Consider the following 23,654-nt stretch of genomic DNA (forward strand, 5'->3'; position numbering starts at 1 on the left):
TTGAAAGTAGATGATCGGTACAATTGCTGCCAATGCATTTTTTAAAGCTGTATTGTCATGAGTCAAATTTGATCATGTTAGGTTCTTGCATAGGTCCTATAGCATTGATAAGTTTCCACCCTCTTTCCTACATACACACATCTCTCCTGCATACACACAACTCTACTACTATCACACACGCAATTTTCCGAAATACACACACAACTCTCCTCCATACACAAACACAGTTCTAACACATATAGCTTTTCTACAGCTTTGAAGTATGCACTCACACCTCTGTTACATACACGCACTGTTTTGCTACATACTTGTACACAGCTTTCTTACATACCATACACCAACAGCTCTCTTATATACTCATGCAGCTCCACACACACAAACACTTATATATATATATATATATGTACACTCATCCATCGTATACATTACCACATCTTGAAATTCCTTCCAGGAATGTGACTGATCACATGACCTGAAAGGTTCAATGGCTAATCAACAACTTTGTTTGATTGGGACCCTATCCATGCCACCTCACATATCAGGAGTGTCGTTCTTCTTTTCATAAAGAGGTCCAAGGGCTAGTCTTGCAGAAGTTTTTTCAGCTACACAGGATGCGCAACATCCGTGCAAGTCCTGGTGACTTTCTCCCCTGCACTGCACCGATCAGATAGATCAGTGTGGGGCAGGAGAAAGGAGAACAGTTCTTTCAGTGATCATGAAGGATGCTGTCAGTGTTTTCCTCCATCAGAATAAGCAGCCTCTAGACTGTAAGAAACACACACATTTTAACATCATTTTGATTGTCTAAAATTTACTGCAGCTAAAAATTACATTTGGTTTACAATGCATTTTGCCAGATATGTTGTCACTTGTCAAAGCTAAGAATTTTACATGCTGGGTTTTTTTATGGCACATTTAGCACTGATAAGTTGTCACACTCTTGCTTAATATGTTAACATTCTGTCTGTAAACTGTATATGCATAGCTACCTTTTTGAAGCAATATTGAGATTTACTTAAGAACGTGGGGCCCAATAAATACCATCAATGGTGCCCAGTCCAAGAGATGGTGGATCCTATAGGTAAACACCACCTCATCATGCACTAAAACTTACTAAAAAAAAAAAAGATGTGAAGTTCACACATATAGAAGATGGACATTTTGTGAATACATATTACACGTATTGTAAAATAGATAGAGCTCATATGTAGAGTTTGTTTGATAAACTTTCCTACTACTTTGTCTAAATTAGAAGCAAATTGGTTGAACATTACTTCTACCTAAAATGGCAGAAAACGCACCTATCTTGGTGATGGACAGGACAGCTAGAGGGGATATGGAGGAGGCTGTTATTTTTTTTTTAATAGGTGTACTTTCACCAATTTGCTGATAATTCATTGAAAGTAGATGATCGGTACAATTGCTGCCAATGCATTTTTTAAAGCTGTATTGTCATGAGTCAAATTTGATCATGTTAGGTTCTTGCATAGGTCCTATAGCATTGATAAGTTTCCACCCTCTTTCCTACATACACACATCTCTCCTGCATACACACAACTCTACTACTATCACACACGCAATTTTCCGAAATACACACACAACTCTCCTCCATACACAAACACAGTTCTAACACATATAGCTTTTCTACAGCTTTGAAGTATGCACTCACACCTCTGTTACATACACGCACTGTTTTGCTACATACTTGTACACAGCTTTCTTACATACCATACACCAACAGCTCTCTTATATACTCATGCAGCTCCACACACACAAACACTTATATATATATATGTACACTCATCCATCGTATACATTACCACATCTTGAAATTCCTTCCAGGAATGTGACTGATCACATGACCTGAAAGGTTCAATGGCTAATCAACAACTTTGTTTGATTGGGACCCTATCCATGCCACCTCACATATCAGGAGTGTCGTTCTTCTTTTCATAAAGAGGTCCAAGGGCTAGTCTTGCAGAAGTTTTTTCAGCTACACAGGATGCGCAACATCCGTGCAAGTCCTGGTGACTTTCTCCCCTGCACTGCACCGATCAGATAGATCAGTGTGGGGCAGGAGAAAGGAGAACAGTTCTTTCAGTGATCATGAAGGATGCTGTCAGTGTTTTCCTCCATCAGAATAAGCAGCCTCTAGACTGTAAGAAACACACACATTTTAACATCATTTTAATTGTCTAAAATTTACTGCAGCTAAAAATTACATTTGGTTTACAATGCATTTTGCCAGATATGTTGTCACTTGTCAAAGCTAAGAATTTTACATGCTGGGTTTTTTTATGGCACATTTAGCACTGATAAGTTGTCACACTCTTGCTTAATATGTTAACATTCTGTCTGTAAACTGTATATGCATAGCTACCTTTTTGAAGCAATATTGAGATTTACTTAAGAACGTGGGGCCCAATAAATACCATCAATGGTGCCCAGTCCAAGAGATGGTGGATCCTATAGGTAAACACCACCTCATCATGCACTAAAACTTACTAAAAAAAAAAAAGATGTGAAGTTCACACATATAGAAAATGGACATTTTGTGAATACATATTACACGTATTGTAAAATAGGTAGAGCTCATATGTAGAGTTTGTTTGATAAACTTTCCTACTACTTTGTCTAAATTAGAAGCAAATTGGTTGAACATTACTTCTACCTAAAATGGCAGAAAACGCACCTATCTTGGTGATGGATAGGACAGCTAGAGGGGATATGGAGGAGGCTGTTATTTTTTTTTTAATAGGTGTACTTTCACCAATTTGCTGATAATTCATTGAAAGTAGATGATCGGTACAATTGCTGCCAATGCATTTTTTAAAGCTGTATTGTCATGAGTCAAATTTGATCATGTTAGGTTCTTGCATAGGTCCTATAGCATTGATAAGTTTCCACCCTCTTTCCTACATACACACATCTCTCCTGCATACACACAACTCTACTACTATCACACACGCAATTTTCCGAAATACACACACAACTCTCCTCCATACACAAACACAGTTCTAACACATATAGCTTTTCTACAGCTTTGAAGTATGCACTCACACCTCTGTTACATACACGCACTGTTTTGCTACATACTTATACACAGCTTTCTTACATACACCAACAGCTCTCTTATATACTCATGCAGCTCCACACACACAAACACATATATATATATATATATGTACACTCATCCATCGTATACATTACCACATCTTGAAATTCCTTCCAGGAATGTGACTGATCACATGACCTGAAAGGTTCAATGGTTAATCAACAACTTTGTTTGATTGGGACCCTATCCATGCCACCTCACATATCAGGAGTGTCGTTCTTCTTTTCATAAAGAGGTCCAAGGGCTAGTCTTGCAGAAGTTTTTTCAGCTACACAGGATGCGCAACATCCGTGCAAGTCCTGGTGACTTTCTCCCCTGCACTGCACCGATCAGATAGATCAGTGTGGGGCAGGAGAAAGGAGAACAGTTCTTTCAGTGATCATGAAGGATGCTGTCAGTGTTTTCCTCCATCAGAATAAGCAGCCTCTAGACTGTAAGAAACACACACATTTTAACATCATTTTAATTGTCTAAAATTTACTGCAGCTAAAAATTACATTTGGTTTACAATGCATTTTGCCAGATATGTTGTCACTTGTCAAAGCTAAGAATTTTACATGCTGGGTTTTTTTATGGCACATTTAGCACTGATAAGTTGTCACACTCTTGCTTAATATGTTAACATTCTGTCTGTAAACTGTATATGCATAGCTACCTTTTTGAAGCAATATTGAGATTTACTTAAGAACGTGGGGCCCAATAAATACCATCAATGGTGCCCAGTCCAAGAGATGGTGGATCCTATAGGTAAACACCACCTCATCATGCACTAAAACTTACTAAAAAAAAAAAAGATGTGAAGTTCACACATATAGAAAATGGACATTTTGTGAATACATATTACACGTATTGTAAAATAGATAGAGCTCATATGTAGAGTTTGTTTGATAAACTTTCCTACTACTTTGTCTAAATTAGAAGCAAATTGGTTGAACATTACTTCTACCTAAAATGGCAGAAAACGCACCTATCTTGGTGATGGACAGGACAGCTAGAGGGGATATGGAGGAGGCTGTTATTTTTTTTTTAATAGGTGTACTTTCACCAATTTGCTGATAATTCATTGAAAGTAGATGATCGGTACAATTGCTGCCAATGCATTTTTTAAAGCTGTATTGTCATGAGTCAAATTTGATCATGTTAGGTTCTTGCATAGGTCCTATAGCATTGATAAGTTTCCACCCTCTTTCCTACATACACACATCTCTCCTGCATACACACAACTCTACTACTATCACACACGCAATTTTCCGAAATACACACACAACTCTCCTCCATACACAAACACAGTTCTAACACATATAGCTTTTCTACAGCTTTGAAGTATGCACTCACACCTCTGTTACATACACGCACTGTTTTGCTACATACTTGTACACAGCTTTCTTACATACCATACACCAACAGCTCTCTTATATACTCATGCAGCTCCACACACACAAACACTTATATATATATATATATATGTACACTCATCCATCGTATACATTACCACATCTTGAAATTCCTTCCAGGAATGTGACTGATCACATGACCTGAAAGGTTCAATGGCTAATCAACAACTTTGTTTGATTGGGACCCTATCCATGCCACCTCACATATCAGGAGTGTCGTTCTTCTTTTCATAAAGAGGTCCAAGGGCTAGTCTTGCAGAAGTTTTTTCAGCTACACAGGATGCGCAACATCCGTGCAAGTCCTGGTGACTTTCTCCCCTGCACTGCACCGATCAGATAGATCAGTGTGGGGCAGGAGAAAGGAGAACAGTTCTTTCAGTGATCATGAAGGATGCTGTCAGTGTTTTCCTCCATCAGAATAAGCAGCCTCTAGACTGTAAGAAACACACACATTTTAACATCATTTTGATTGTCTAAAATTTACTGCAGCTAAAAATTACATTTGGTTTACAATGCATTTTGCCAGATATGTTGTCACTTGTCAAAGCTAAGAATTTTACATGCTGGGTTTTTTTATGGCACATTTAGCACTGATAAGTTGTCACACTCTTGCTTAATATGTTAACATTCTGTCTGTAAACTGTATATGCATAGCTACCTTTTTGAAGCAATATTGAGATTTACTTAAGAACGTGGGGCCCAATAAATACCATCAATGGTGCCCAGTCCAAGAGATGGTGGATCCTATAGGTAAACACCACCTCATCATGCACTAAAACTTACTAAAAAAAAAAAAGATGTGAAGTTCACACATATAGAAGATGGACATTTTGTGAATACATATTACACGTATTGTAAAATAGATAGAGCTCATATGTAGAGTTTGTTTGATAAACTTTCCTACTACTTTGTCTAAATTAGAAGCAAATTGGTTGAACATTACTTCTACCTAAAATGGCAGAAAACGCACCTATCTTGGTGATGGACAGGACAGCTAGAGGGGATATGGAGGAGGCTGTTATTTTTTTTTTAATAGGTGTACTTTCACCAATTTGCTGATAATTCATTGAAAGTAGATGATCGGTACAATTGCTGCCAATGCATTTTTTAAAGCTGTATTGTCATGAGTCAAATTTGATCATGTTAGGTTCTTGCATAGGTCCTATAGCATTGATAAGTTTCCACCCTCTTTCCTACATACACACATCTCTCCTGCATACACACAACTCTACTACTATCACACACGCAATTTTCCGAAATACACACACAACTCTCCTCCATACACAAACACAGTTCTAACACATATAGCTTTTCTACAGCTTTGAAGTATGCACTCACACCTCTGTTACATACACGCACTGTTTTGCTACATACTTGTACACAGCTTTCTTACATACCATACACCAACAGCTCTCTTATATACTCATGCAGCTCCACACACACAAACACTTATATATATATATGTACACTCATCCATCGTATACATTACCACATCTTGAAATTCCTTCCAGGAATGTGACTGATCACATGACCTGAAAGGTTCAATGGCTAATCAACAACTTTGTTTGATTGGGACCCTATCCATGCCACCTCACATATCAGGAGTGTCGTTCTTCTTTTCATAAAGAGGTCCAAGGGCTAGTCTTGCAGAAGTTTTTTCAGCTACACAGGATGCGCAACATCCGTGCAAGTCCTGGTGACTTTCTCCCCTGCACTGCACCGATCAGATAGATCAGTGTGGGGCAGGAGAAAGGAGAACAGTTCTTTCAGTGATCATGAAGGATGCTGTCAGTGTTTTCCTCCATCAGAATAAGCAGCCTCTAGACTGTAAGAAACACACACATTTTAACATCATTTTAATTGTCTAAAATTTACTGCAGCTAAAAATTACATTTGGTTTACAATGCATTTTGCCAGATATGTTGTCACTTGTCAAAGCTAAGAATTTTACATGCTGGGTTTTTTTATGGCACATTTAGCACTGATAAGTTGTCACACTCTTGCTTAATATGTTAACATTCTGTCTGTAAACTGTATATGCATAGCTACCTTTTTGAAGCAATATTGAGATTTACTTAAGAACGTGGGGCCCAATAAATACCATCAATGGTGCCCAGTCCAAGAGATGGTGGATCCTATAGGTAAACACCACCTCATCATGCACTAAAACTTACTAAAAAAAAAAAAGATGTGAAGTTCACACATATAGAAAATGGACATTTTGTGAATACATATTACACGTATTGTAAAATAGATAGAGCTCATATGTAGAGTTTGTTTGATAAACTTTCCTACTACTTTGTCTAAATTAGAAGCAAATTGGTTGAACATTACTTCTACCTAAAATGGCAGAAAACGCACCTATCTTGGTGATGGACAGGACAGCTAGAGGGGATATGGAGGAGGCTGTTATTTTTTTTTTAATAGGTGTACTTTCACCAATTTGCTGATAATTCATTGAAAGTAGATGATCGGTACAATTGCTGCCAATGCATTTTTTAAAGCTGTATTGTCATGAGTCAAATTTGATCATGTTAGGTTCTTGCATAGGTCCTATAGCATTGATAAGTTTCCACCCTCTTTCCTACATACACACATCTCTCCTGCATACACACAACTCTACTACTATCACACACGCAATTTTCCGAAATACACACACAACTCTCCTCCATACACAAACACAGTTCTAACACATATAGCTTTTCTACAGCTTTGAAGTATGCACTCACACCTCTGTTACATACACGCACTGTTTTGCTACATACTTGTACACAGCTTTCTTACATACCATACACCAACAGCTCTCTTATATACTCATGCAGCTCCACACACACAAACACTTATATATATATATATATATGTACACTCATCCATCGTATACATTACCACATCTTGAAATTCCTTCCAGGAATGTGACTGATCACATGACCTGAAAGGTTCAATGGCTAATCAACAACTTTGTTTGATTGGGACCCTATCCATGCCACCTCACATATCAGGAGTGTCGTTCTTCTTTTCATAAAGAGGTCCAAGGGCTAGTCTTGCAGAAGTTTTTTCAGCTACACAGGATGCGCAACATCCGTGCAAGTCCTGGTGACTTTCTCCCCTGCACTGCACCGATCAGATAGATCAGTGTGGGGCAGGAGAAAGGAGAACAGTTCTTTCAGTGATCATGAAGGATGCTGTCAGTGTTTTCCTCCATCAGAATAAGCAGCCTCTAGACTGTAAGAAACACACACATTTTAACATCATTTTAATTGTCTAAAATTTACTGCAGCTAAAAATTACATTTGGTTTACAATGCATTTTGCCAGATATGTTGTCACTTGTCAAAGCTAAGAATTTTACATGCTGGGTTTTTTTATGGCACATTTAGCACTGATAAGTTGTCACACTCTTGCTTAATATGTTAACATTCTGTCTGTAAACTGTATATGCATAGCTACCTTTTTGAAGCAATATTGAGATTTACTTAAGAACGTGGGGCCCAATAAATACCATCAATGGTGCCCAGTCCAAGAGATGGTGGATCCTATAGGTAAACACCACCTCATCATGCACTAAAACTTACTAAAAAAAAAAAAGATGTGAAGTTCACACATATAGAAAATGGACATTTTGTGAATACATATTACACGTATTGTAAAATAGATAGAGCTCATATGTAGAGTTTGTTTGATAAACTTTCCTACTACTTTGTCTAAATTAGAAGCAAATTGGTTGAACATTACTTCTACCTAAAATGGCAGAAAACGCACCTATCTTGGTGATGGACAGGACAGCTAGAGGGGATATGGAGGAGGCTGTTATTTTTTTTTTAATAGGTGTACTTTCACCAATTTGCTGATAATTCATTGAAAGTAGATGATCGGTACAATTGCTGCCAATGCATTTTTTAAAGCTGTATTGTCATGAGTCAAATTTGATCATGTTAGGTTCTTGCATAGGTCCTATAGCATTGATAAGTTTCCACCCTCTTTCCTACATACACACATCTCTCCTGCATACACACAACTCTACTACTATCACACACGCAATTTTCCGAAATACACACACAACTCTCCTCCATACACAAACACAGTTCTAACACATATAGCTTTTCTACAGCTTTGAAGTATGCACTCACACCTCTGTTACATACACGCACTGTTTTGCTACATACTTGTACACAGCTTTCTTACATACCATACACCAACAGCTCTCTTATATACTCATGCAGCTCCACACACACAAACACTTATATATATATATATATATATATATGTACACTCATCCATCGTATACATTACCACATCTTGAAATTCCTTCCAGGAATGTGACTGATCACATGACCTGAAAGGTTCAATGGCTAATCAACAACTTTGTTTGATTGGGACCCTATCCATGCCACCTCACATATCAGGAGTGTCGTTCTTCTTTTCATAAAGAGGTCCAAGGGCTAGTCTTGCAGAAGTTTTTTCAGCTACACAGGATGCGCAACATCCGTGCAAGTCCTGGTGACTTTCTCCCCTGCACTGCACCGATCAGATAGATCAGTGTGGGGCAGGAGAAAGGAGAACAGTTCTTTCAGTGATCATGAAGGATGCTGTCAGTGTTTTCCTCCATCAGAATAAGCAGCCTCTAGACTGTAAGAAACACACACATTTTAACATCATTTTAATTGTCTAAAATTTACTGCAGCTAAAAATTACATTTGGTTTACAATGCATTTTGCCAGATATGTTGTCACTTGTCAAAGCTAAGAATTTTACATGCTGGGTTTTTTTATGGCACATTTAGCACTGATAAGTTGTCACACTCTTGCTTAATATGTTAACATTCTGTCTGTAAACTGTATATGCATAGCTACCTTTTTGAAGCAATATTGAGATTTACTTAAGAACGTGGGGCCCAATAAATACCATCAATGGTGCCCAGTCCAAGAGATGGTGGATCCTATAGGTAAACACCACCTCATCATGCACTAAAACTTACTAAAAAAAAAAAAGATGTGAAGTTCACACATATAGAAAATGGACATTTTGTGAATACATATTACACGTATTGTAAAATAGATAGAGCTCATATGTAGAGTTTGTTTGATAAACTTTCCTACTACTTTGTCTAAATTAGAAGCAAATTGGTTGAACATTACTTCTACCTAAAATGGCAGAAAACGCACCTATCTTGGTGATGGATAGGACAGCTAGAGGGGATATGGAGGAGGCTGTTATTTTTTTTTTAATAGGTGTACTTTCACCAATTTGCTGATAATTCATTGAAAGTAGATGATCGGTACAATTGCTGCCAATGCATTTTTTAAAGCTGTATTGTCATGAGTCAAATTTGATCATGTTAGGTTCTTGCATAGGTCCTATAGCATTGATAAGTTTCCACCCTCTTTCCTACATACACACATCTCTCCTGCATACACACAACTCTACTACTATCACACACGCAATTTTCCGAAATACACACACAACTCTCCTCCATACACAAACACAGTTCTAACACATATAGCTTTTCTACAGCTTTGAAGTATGCACTCACACCTCTGTTACATACACGCACTGTTTTGCTACATACTTGTACACAGCTTTCTTACATACCATACACCAACAGCTCTCTTATATACTCATGCAGCTCCACACACACAAACACTTATATATATATATGTACACTCATCCATCGTATACATTACCACATCTTGAAATTCCTTCCAGGAATGTGACTGATCACATGACCTGAAAGGTTCAATGGCTAATCAACAACTTTGTTTGATTGGGACCCTATCCATGCCACCTCACATATCAGGAGTGTCGTTCTTCTTTTCATAAAGAGGTCCAAGGGCTAGTCTTGCAGAAGTTTTTTCAGCTACACAGGATGCGCAACATCCGTGCAAGTCCTGGTGACTTTCTCCCCTGCACTGCACCGATCAGATAGATCAGTGTGGGGCAGGAGAAAGGAGAACAGTTCTTTCAGTGATCATGAAGGATGCTGTCAGTGTTTTCCTCCATCAGAATAAGCAGCCTCTAGACTGTAAGAAACACACACATTTTAACATCATTTTAATTGTCTAAAATTTACTGCAGCTAAAAATTACATTTGGTTTACAATGCATTTTGCCAGATATGTTGTCACTTGTCAAAGCTAAGAATTTTACATGCTGGGTTTTTTTATGGCACATTTAGCACTGATAAGTTGTCACACTCTTGCTTAATATGTTAACATTCTGTCTGTAAACTGTATATGCATAGCTACCTTTTTGAAGCAATATTGAGATTTACTTAAGAACGTGGGGCCCAATAAATACCATCAATGGTGCCCAGTCCAAGAGATGGTGGATCCTATAGGTAAACACCACCTCATCATGCACTAAAACTTACTAAAAAAAAAAAAGATGTGAAGTTCACACATATAGAAAATGGACATTTTGTGAATACATATTACACGTATTGTAAAATAGATAGAGCTCATATGTAGAGTTTGTTTGATAAACTTTCCTACTACTTTGTCTAAATTAGAAGCAAATTGGTTGAACATTACTTCTACCTAAAATGGCAGAAAACGCACCTATCTTGGTGATGGACAGGACAGCTAGAGGGGATATGGAGGAGGCTGTTATTTTTTTTTTAATAGGTGTACTTTCACCAATTTGCTGATAATTCATTGAAAGTAGATGATCGGTACAATTGCTGCCAATGCATTTTTTAAAGCTGTATTGTCATGAGTCAAATTTGATCATGTTAGGTTCTTGCATAGGTCCTATAGCATTGATAAGTTTCCACCCTCTTTCCTACATACACACATCTCTCCTGCATACACACAACTCTACTACTATCACACACGCAATTTTCCGAAATACACACACAACTCTCCTCCATACACAAACACAGTTCTAACACATATAGCTTTTCTACAGCTTTGAAGTATGCACTCACACCTCTGTTACATACACGCACTGTTTTGCTACATACTTGTACACAGCTTTCTTACATACCATACACCAACAGCTCTCTTATATACTCATGCAGCTCCACACACACAAACACTTATATATATATATATATATATGTACACTCATCCATCGTATACATTACCACATCTTGAAATTCCTTCCAGGAATGTGACTGATCACATGACCTGAAAGGTTCAATGGCTAATCAACAACTTTGTTTGATTGGGACCCTATCCATGCCACCTCACATATCAGGAGTGTCGTTCTTCTTTTCATAAAGAGGTCCAAGGGCTAGTCTTGCAGAAGTTTTTTCAGCTACACAGGATGCGCAACATCCGTGCAAGTCCTGGTGACTTTCTCCCCTGCACTGCACCGATCAGATAGATCAGTGTGGGGCAGGAGAAAGGAGAACAGTTCTTTCAGTGATCATGAAGGATGCTGTCAGTGTTTTCCTCCATCAGAATAAGCAGCCTCTAGACTGTAAGAAACACACACATTTTAACATCATTTTAATTGTCTAAAATTTACTGCAGCTAAAAATTACATTTGGTTTACAATGCATTTTGCCAGATATGTTGTCACTTGTCAAAGCTAAGAATTTTACATGCTGGGTTTTTTTATGGCACATTTAGCACTGATAAGTTGTCACACTCTTGCTTAATATGTTAACATTCTGTCTGTAAACTGTATATGCATAGCTACCTTTTTGAAGCAATATTGAGATTTACTTAAGAACGTGGGGCCCAATAAATACCATCAATGGTGCCCAGTCCAAGAGATGGTGGATCCTATAGGTAAACACCACCTCATCATGCACTAAAACTTACTAAAAAAAAAAAAAGATGTGAAGTTCACACATATAGAAAATGGACATTTTGTGAATACATATTACACGTATTGTAAAATAGATAGAGCTCATATGTAGAGTTTGTTTGATAAACTTTCCTACTACTTTGTCTAAATTAGAAGCAAATTGGTTGAACATTACTTCTACCTAAAATGGCAGAAAACGCACCTATCTTGGTGATGGATAGGACAGCTAGAGGGGATATGGAGGAGGCTGTTATTTTTTTTTTAATAGGTGTACTTTCACCAATTTGCTGATAATTCATTGAAAGTAGATGATCGGTACAATTGCTGCCAATGCATTTTTTAAAGCTGTATTGTCATGAGTCAAATTTGATCATGTTAGGTTCTTGCATAGGTCCTATAGCATTGATAAGTTTCCACCCTCTTTCCTACATACACACATCTCTCCTGCATACACACAACTCTACTACTATCACACACGCAATTTTCCGAAATACACACACAACTCTCCTCCATACACAAACACAGTTCTAACACATATAGCTTTTCTACAGCTTTGAAGTATGCACTCACACCTCTGTTACATACACGCACTGTTTTGCTACATACTTATACACAGCTTTCTTACATACACCAACAGCTCTCTTATATACTCATGCAGCTCCACACACACAAACACATATATATATATATATATGTACACTCATCCATCGTATACATTACCACATCTTGAAATTCCTTCCAGGAATGTGACTGATCACATGACCTGAAAGGTTCAATGGCTAATCAACAACTTTGTTTGATTGGGACCCTATCCATGCCACCTCACATATCAGGAGTGTCGTTCTTCTTTTCATAAAGAGGTCCAAGGGCTAGTCTTGCAGAAGTTTTTTCAGCTACACAGGATGCGCAACATCCGTGCAAGTCCTGGTGACTTTCTCCCCTGCACTGCACCGATCAGATAGATCAGTGTGGGGCAGGAGAAAGGAGAACAGTTCTTTCAGTGATCATGAAGGATGCTGTCAGTGTTTTCCTCCATCAGAATAAGCAGCCTCTAGACTGTAAGAAACACACACATTTTAACATCATTTTGATTGTCTAAAATTTACTGCAGCTAAAAATTACATTTGGTTTACAATGCATTTTGCCAGATATGTTGTCACTTGTCAAAGCTAAGAATTTTACATGCTGGGTTTTTTTATGGCACATTTAGCACTGATAAGTTGTCACACTCTTGCTTAATATGTTAACATTCTGTCTGTAAACTGTATATGCATAGCTACCTTTTTGAAGCAATATTGAGATTTACTTAAGAACGTGGGGCCCAATAAATACCATCAATGGTGCCCAGTCCAAGAGATGGTGGATCCTATAGGTAAACACCACCTCATCATGCACTAAAACTTACTAAAAAAAAAAAAAGATGTGAAGTTCACACATATACAAAATGGACATTTTGTGAATACATATTACACGTATTGTAAAATAGATAGAGCTCATATGTAGAGTTTGTTTGATAAACTTTCCTACTACTTTGTCTAAATTAGAAGCAAATTGGTTGAACATTACTTCTACCTAAAATGGCAGAAAACGCACCTATCTTGGTGATGGACAGGACAGCTAGAGGGGATATGGAGGAGGCTGTTATTTTTTTTTTAATAGGTGTACTTTCACCAATTTGCTGATAATTCATTGAAAGTAGATGATCGGTACAATTGCTGCCAATGCATTTTTTAAAGCTGTATTGTCATGAGTCAAATTTGATCATGTTAGGTTCTTGCATAGGTCCTATAGCATTGATAAGTTTCCACCCTCTTTCCTACATACACACATCTCTCCTGCATACACACAACTCTACTACTATCACACACGCAATTTTCCGAAATACACACACAACTCTCCTCCATACACAAACACAGTTCTAACACATATAGCTTTTCTACAGCTTTGAAGTATGCACTCACACCTCTGTTACATACACGCACTGTTTTGCTACATACTTGTACACAGCTTTCTTACATACACCAACAGCTCTCTTATATACTCATGCAGCTCCACACACACAAACACTTATATATATATATATATATATGTACACTCATCCATCGTATACATTACCACATCTTGAAATTCCTTCCAGGAATGTGACTGATCACATGACCTGAAAGGTTCAATGGCTAATCAACAACTTTGTTTGATTGGGACCCTATCCATGCCACCTCACATATCAGGAGTGTCGTTCTTCTTTTCATAAAGAGGTCCAAGGGCTAGTCTTGCAGAAGTTTTTTCAGCTACACAGGATGCGCAACATCCGTGCAAGTCCTGGTGACTTTCTCCCCTGCACTGCACCGATCAGATAGATCAGTGTGGGGCAGGAGAAAGGAGAACAGTTCTTTCAGTGATCATGAAGGATGCTGTCAGTGTTTTCCTCCATCAGAATAAGCAGCCTCTAGACTGTAAGAAACACACACATTTTAACATCATTTTAATTGTCTAAAATTTACTGCAGCTAAAAATTACATTTGGTTTACAATGCATTTTGCCAGATATGTTGTCACTTGTCAAAGCTAAGAATTTTACATGCTGGGTTTTTTTATGGCACATTTAGCACTGATAAGTTGTCACACTCTTGCTTAATATGTTAACATTCTGTCTGTAAACTGTATATGCATAGCTACCTTTTTGAAGCAATATTGAGATTTACTTAAGAACGTGGGGCCCAATAAATACCATCAATGGTGCCCAGTCCAAGAGATGGTGGATCCTATAGGTAAACACCACCTCATCATGCACTAAAACTTACTAAAAAAAAAAAAGATGTGAAGTTCACACATATAGAAAATGGACATTTTGTGAATACATATTACACGTATTGTAAAATAGATAGAGCTCATATGTAGAGTTTGTTTGATAAACTTTCCTACTACTTTGTCTAAATTAGAAGCAAATTGGTTGAACATTACTTCTACCTAAAATGGCAGAAAACGCACCTATCTTGGTGATGGATAGGACAGCTAGAGGGGATATGGAGGAGGCTGTTATTTTTTTTTTAATAGGTGTACTTTCACCAATTTGCTGATAATTCATTGAAAGTAGATGATCGGTACAATTGCTGCCAATGCATTTTTTAAAGCTGTATTGTCATGAGTCAAATTTGATCATGTTAGGTTCTTGCATAGGTCCTATAGCATTGATAAGTTTCCACCCTCTTTCCTACATACACACATCTCTCCTGCATACACACAACTCTACTACTATCACACACGCAATTTTCCGAAATACACACACAACTCTCCTCCATACACAAACACAGTTCTAACACATATAGCTTTTCTACAGCTTTGAAGTATGCACTCACACCTCTGTTACATACACGCACTGTTTTGCTACATACTTGTACACAGCTTTCTTACATACACCAACAGCTCTCTTATATACTCATGCAGCTCCACACACACAAACACTTATATATATATATATATATATATGTACACTCATCCATCGTATACATTACCACATCTTGAAATTCCTTCCAGGAATGTGACTGATCACATGACCTGAAAGGTTCAATGGCTAATCAACAACTTTGTTTGATTGGGACCCTATCCATGCCACCTCACATATCAGGAGTGTCGTTCTTCTTTTCATAAAGAGGTCCAAGGGCTAGTCTTGCAGAAGTTTTTTCAGCTACACAGGATGCGCAACATCCGTGCAAGTCCTGGTGACTTTCTCCCCTGCACTGCACCGATCAGATAGATCAGTGTGGGGCAGGAGAAAGGAGAACAGTTCTTTCAGTGATCATGAAGGATGCTGTCAGTGTTTTCCTCCATCAGAATAAGCAGCCTCTAGACTGTAAGAAACACACACATTTTAACATCATTTTAATTGTCTAAAATTTACTGCAGCTAAAAATTACATTTGGTTTACAATGCATTTTGCCAGATATGTTGTCACTTGTCAAAGCTAAGAATTTTACATGCTGGGTTTTTTTATGGCACATTTAGCACTGATAAGTTGTCACACTCTTGCTTAATATGTTAACATTCTGTCTGTAAACTGTATATGCATAGCTACCTTTTTGAAGCAATATTGAGATTTACTTAAGAACGTGGGGCCCAATAAATACCATCAATGGTGCCCAGTCCAAGAGATGGTGGATCCTATAGGTAAACACCACCTCATCATGCACTAAAACTTACTAAAAAAAAAAAAGATGTGAAGTTCACACATATAGAAAATGGACATTTTGTGAATACATATTACACGTATTGTAAAATAGATAGAGCTCATATGTAGAGTTTGTTTGATAAACTTTCCTACTACTTTGTCTAAATTAGAAGCAAATTGGTTGAACATTACTTCTACCTAAAATGGCAGAAAACGCACCTATCTTGGTGATGGATAGGACAGCTAGAGGGGATATGGAGGAGGCTGTTATTTTTTTTTTAATAGGTGTACTTTCACCAATTTGCTGATAATTCATTGAAAGTAGATGATCGGTACAATTGCTGCCAATGCATTTTTTAAAGCTGTATTGTCATGAGTCAAATTTGATCATGTTAGGTTCTTGCATAGGTCCTATAGCATTGATAAGTTTCCACCCTCTTTCCTACATACACACATCTCTCCTGCATACACACAACTCTACTACTATCACACACGCAATTTTCCGAAATACACACACAACTCTCCTCCATACACAAACACAGTTCTAACACATATAGCTTTTCTACAGCTTTGAAGTATGCACTCACACCTCTGTTACATACACGCACTGTTTTGCTACATACTTATACACAGCTTTCTTACATACACCAACAGCTCTCTTATATACTCATGCAGCTCCACACACACAAACACATATATATATATATATATGTACACTCATCCATCGTATACATTACCACATCTTGAAATTCCTTCCAGGAATGTGACTGATCACATGACCTGAAAGGTTCAATGGCTAATCAACAACTTTGTTTGATTGGGACCCTATCCATGCCACCTCACATATCAGGAGTGTCGTTCTTCTTTTCATAAAGAGGTCCAAGGGCTAGTCTTGCAGAAGTTTTTTCAGCTACACAGGATGCGCAACATCCGTGCAAGTCCTGGTGACTTTCTCCCCTGCACTGCACCGATCAGATAGATCAGTGTGGGGCAGGAGAAAGGAGAACAGTTCTTTCAGTGATCATGAAGGATGCTGTCAGTGTTTTCCTCCATCAGAATAAGCAGCCTCTAGACTGTAAGAAACACACACATTTTAACATCATTTTAATTGTCTAAAATTTACTGCAGCTAAAAATTACATTTGGTTTACAATGCATTTTGCCAGATATGTTGTCACTTGTCAAAGCTAAGAATTTTACATGCTGGGTTTTTTTATGGCACATTTAGCACTGATAAGTTGTCACACTCTTGCTTAATATGTTAACATTCTGTCTGTAAACTGTATATGCATAGCTACCTTTTTGAAGCAATATTGAGATTTACTTAAGAACGTGGGGCCCAATAAATACCATCAATGGTGCCCAGTCCAAGAGATGGTGGATCCTATAGGTAAACACCACCTCATCATGCACTAAAACTTACTAAAAAAAAAAAAGATGTGAAGTTCACACATATAGAAAATGGACATTTTGTGAATACATATTACACGTATTGTAAAATAGATAGAGCTCATATGTAGAGTTTGTTTGATAAACTTTCCTACTACTTTGTCTAAATTAGAAGCAAATTGGTTGAACATTACTTCTACCTAAAATGGCAGAAAACGCACCTATCTTGGTGATGGATAGGACAGCTAGAGGGGATATGGAGGAGGCTGTTATTTTTTTTTTAATAGGTGTACTTTCACCAATTTGCTGATAATTCATTGAAAGTAGATGATCGGTACAATTGCTGCCAATGCATTTTTTAAAGCTGTATTGTCATGAGTCAAATTTGATCATGTTAGGTTCTTGCATAGGTCCTATAGCATTGATAAGTTTCCACCCTCTTTCCTACATACACACATCTCTCCTGCATACACACAACTCTACTACTATCACACACGCAATTTTCCGAAATACACACACAACTCTCCTCCATACACAAACACAGTTCTAACACATATAGCTTTTCTACAGCTTTGAAGTATGCACTCACACCTCTGTTACATACACGCACTGTTTTGCTACATACTTATACACAGCTTTCTTACATACACCAACAGCTCTCTTATATACTCATGCAGCTCCACACACACAAACACATATATATATATATATATGTACACTCATCCATCGTATACATTACCACATCTTGAAATTCCTTCCAGGAATGTGACTGATCACATGACCTGAAAGGTTCAATGGCTAATCAACAACTTTGTTTGATTGGGACCCTATCCATGCCACCTCACATATCAGGAGTGTCGTTCTTCTTTTCATAAAGAGGTCCAAGGGCTAGTCTTGCAGAAGTTTTTTCAGCTACACAGGATGCGCAACATCCGTGCAAGTCCTGGTGACTTTCTCCCCTGCACTGCACCGATCAGATAGATCAGTGTGGGGCAGGAGAAAGGAGAACAGTTCTTTCAGTGATCATGAAGGATGCTGTCAGTGTTTTCCTCCATCAGAATAAGCAGCCTCTAGACTGTAAGAAACACACACATTTTAACATCATTTTGATTGTCTAAAATTTACTGCAGCTAAAAATTACATTTGGTTTACAATGCATTTTGCCAGATATGTTGTCACTTGTCAAAGCTAAGAATTTTACATGCTGGGTTTTTTTATGGCACATTTAGCACTGATAAGTTGTCACACTCTTGCTTAATATGTTAACATTCTGTCTGTAAACTGTATATGCATAGCTACCTTTTTGAAGCAATATTGAGATTTACTTAAGAACGTGGGGCCCAATAAATACCATCAATGGTGCCCAGTCCAAGAGATGGTGGATCCTATAGGTAAACACCACCTCATCATGCACTAAAACTTACTAAAAAAAAAAAAAGATGTGAAGTTCACACATATACAAAATGGACATTTTGTGAATACATATTACACGTATTGTAAAATAGATAGAGCTCATATGTAGAGTTTGTTTGATAAACTTTCCTACTACTTTGTCTAAATTAGAAGCAAATTGGTTGAACATTACTTCTACCTAAAATGGCAGAAAACGCACCTATCTTGGTGATGGACAGGACAGCTAGAGGGGATATGGAGGAGGCTGTTATTTTTTTTTTAATAGGTGTACTTTCACCAATTTGCTGATAATTCATTGAAAGTAGATGATCGGTACAATTGCTGCCAATGCATTTTTTAAAGCTGTATTGTCATGAGTCAAATTTGATCATGTTAGGTTCTTGCATAGGTCCTATAGCATTGATAAGTTTCCACCCTCTTTCCTACATACACACATCTCTCCTGCATACACACAACTCTACTACTATCACACACGCAATTTTCCGAAATACACACACAACTCTCCTCCATACACAAACACAGTTCTAACACATATAGCTTTTCTACAGCTTTGAAGTATGCACTCACACCTCTGTTACATACACGCACTGTTTTGCTACATACTTGTACACAGCTTTCTTACATACACCAACAGCTCTCTTATATACTCATGCAGCTCCACACACACAAACACTTATATATATATATATATATATGTACACTCATCCATCGTATACATTACCACATCTTGAAATTCCTTCCAGGAATGTGACTGATCACATGACCTGAAAGGTTCAATGGCTAATCAACAACTTTGTTTGATTGGGACCCTATCCATGCCACCTCACATATCAGGAGTGTCGTTCTTCTTTTCATAAAGAGGTCCAAGGGCTAGTCTTGCAGAAGTTTTTTCAGCTACACAGGATGCGCAACATCCGTGCAAGTCCTGGTGACTTTCTCCCCTGCACTGCACCGATCAGATAGATCAGTGTGGGGCAGGAGAAAGGAGAACAGTTCTTTCAGTGATCATGAAGGATGCTGTCAGTGTTTTCCTCCATCAGAATAAGCAGCCTCTAGACTGTAAGAAACACACACATTTTAACATCATTTTGATTGTCTAAAATTTACTGCAGCTAAAAATTACATTTGGTTTACAATGCATTTTGCCAGATATGTTGTCACTTGTCAAAGCTAAGAATTTTACATGCTGGGTTTTTTTATGGCACATTTAGCACTGATAAGTTGTCACACTCTTGCTTAATATGTTAACATTCTGTCTGTAAACTGTATATGCATAGCTACCTTTTTGAAGCAATATTGAGATTTACTTAAGAACGTGGGGCCCAATAAATACCATCAATGGTGCCCAGTCCAAGAGATGGTGGATCCTATAGGTAAACACCACCTCATCATGCACTAAAACTTACTAAAAAAAAAAAAGATGTGAAGTTCACACATATAGAAAATGGACATTTTGTGAATACATATTACACGTATTGTAAAATAGATAGAGCTCATATGTAGAGTTTGTTTGATAAACTTTCCTACTACTTTGTCTAAATTAGAAGCAAATTGGTTGAACATTACTTCTACCTAAAATGGCAGAAAACGCACCTATCTTGGTGATGGACAGGACAGCTAGAGGGGATATGGAGGAGGCTGTTATTTTTTTTTTAATAGGTGTACTTTCACCAATTTGCTGATAATTCATTGAAAGTAGATGATCGGTACAATTGCTGCCAATGCATTTTTTAAAGCTGTATTGTCATGAGTCAAATTTGATCATGTTAGGTTCTTGCATAGGTCCTATAGCATTGATAAGTTTCCACCCTCTTTCCTACATACACACATCTCTCCTGCATACACACAACTCTACTACTATCACACACGCAATTTTCCGAAATACACACACAACTCTCCTCCATACACAAACACAGTTCTAACACATATAGCTTTTCTACAGCTTTGAAGTATGCACTCACACCTCTGTTACATACACGCACTGTTTTGCTACATACTTGTACACAGCTTTCTTACATACCATACACCAACAGCTCTCTTATATACTCATGCAGCTCCACACACACAAACACTTATATATATATATATATATATGTACACTCATCCATCGTATACATTACCACATCTTGAAATTCCTTCCAGGAATGTGACTGATCACATGACCTGAAAGGTTCAATGGCTAATCAACAACTTTGTTTGATTGGGACCCTATCCATGCCACCTCACATATCAGGAGTGTCGTTCTTCTTTTCATAAAGAGGTCCAAGGGCTAGTCTTGCAGAAGTTTTTTCAGCTACACAGGATGCGCAACATCCGTGCAAGTCCTGGTGACTTTCTCCCCTGCACTGCACCGATCAGATAGATCAGTGTGGGGCAGGAGAAAGGAGAACAGTTCTTTCAGTGATCATGAAGGATGCTGTCAGTGTTTTCCTCCATCAGAATAAGCAGCCTCTAGACTGTAAGAAACACACACATTTTAACATCATTTTGATTGTCTAAAATTTACTGCAGCTAAAAATTACATTTGGTTTACAATGCATTTTGCCAGATATGTTGTCACTTGTCAAAGCTAAGAATTTTACATGCTGGGTTTTTTTATGGCACATTTAGCACTGATAAGTTGTCACACTCTTGCTTAATATGTTAACATTCTGTCTGTAAACTGTATATGCATAGCTACCTTTTTGAAGCAATATTGAGATTTACTTAAGAACGTGGGGCCCAATAAATACCATCAATGGTGCCCAGTCCAAGAGATGGTGGATCCTATAGGTAAACACCACCTCATCATGCACTAAAACTTACTAAAAAAAAAAAAGATGTGAAGTTCACACATATAGAAGATGGACATTTTGTGAATACATATTACACGTATTGTAAAATAGATAGAGCTCATATGTAGAGTTTGTTTGATAAACTTTCCTACTACTTTGTCTAAATTAGAAGCAAATTGGTTGAACATTACTTCTACCTAAAATGGCAGAAAACGCACCTATCTTGGTGATGGACAGGACAGCTAGAGGGGATATGGAGGAGGCTGTTATTTTTTTTTTAATAGGTGTACTTTCACCAATTTGCTGATAATTCATTGAAAGTAGATGATCGGTACAATTGCTGCCAATGCATTTTTTAAAGCTGTATTGTCATGAGTCAAATTTGATCATGTTAGGTTCTTGCATAGGTCCTATAGCATTGATAAGTTTCCACCCTCTTTCCTACATACACACATCTCTCCTGCATACACACAACTCTACTACTATCACACACGCAATTTTCCGAAATACACACACAACTCTCCTCCATACACAAACACAGTTCTAACACATATAGCTTTTCTACAGCTTTGAAGTATGCACTCACACCTCTGTTACATACACGCACTGTTTTGCTACATACTTGTACACAGCTTTCTTACATACACCAACAGCTCTCTTATATACTCATGCAGCTCCACACACACAAACACTTATATATATATATATATATATATATGTACACTCATCCATCGTATACATTACCACATCTTGAAATTCCTTCCAGGAATGTGACTGATCACATGACCTGAAAGGTTCAATGGTTAATCAACAACTTTGTTTGATTGGGACCCTATCCATGCCACCTCACATATCAGGAGTGTCGTTCTTCTTTTCATAAAGAGGTCCAAGGGCTAGTCTTGCAGAAGTTTTTTCAGCTACACAGGATGCGCAACATCCGTGCAAGTCCTGGTGACTTTCTCCCCTGCACTGCACCGATCAGATAGATCAGTGTGGGGCAGGAGAAAGGAGAACAGTTCTTTCAGTGATCATGAAGGATGCTGTCAGTGTTTTCCTCCATCAGAATAAGCAGCCTCTAGACTGTAAGAAACACACACATTTTAACATCATTTTAATTGTCTAAAATTTACTGCAGCTAAAAATTACATTTGGTTTACAATGCATTTTGCCAGATATGTTGTCACTTGTCAAAGCTAAGAATTTTACATGCTGGGTTTTTTTATGGCACATTTAGCACTGATAAGTTGTCACACTCTTGCTTAATATGTTAACATTCTGTCTGTAAACTGTATATGCATAGCTACCTTTTTGAAGCAATATTGAGATTTACTTAAGAACGTGGGGCCCAATAAATACCATCAATGGTGCCCAGTCCAAGAGATGGTGGATCCTATAGGTAAACACCACCTCATCATGCACTAAAACTTACTAAAAAAAAAAAAGATGTGAAGTTCACACATATAGAAAATGGACATTTTGTGAATACATATTACACGTATTGTAAAATAGATAGAGCTCATATGTAGAGTTTGTTTGATAAACTTTCCTACTACTTTGTCTAAATTAGAAGCAAATTGGTTGAACATTACTTCTACCTAAAATGGCAGAAAACGCACCTATCTTGGTGATGGATAGGACAGCTAGAGGGGATATGGA

The sequence above is a fragment of the Phyllobates terribilis genome, unplaced genomic scaffold, assembly GCF_046119375.1.
Source record: "Phyllobates terribilis strain yellow unplaced genomic scaffold, ASM4611937v1 Scaffold_1277__1_contigs__length_336075, whole genome shotgun sequence".
Lineage (NCBI taxonomy): Eukaryota > Metazoa > Chordata > Amphibia > Anura > Dendrobatidae > Phyllobates > Phyllobates terribilis.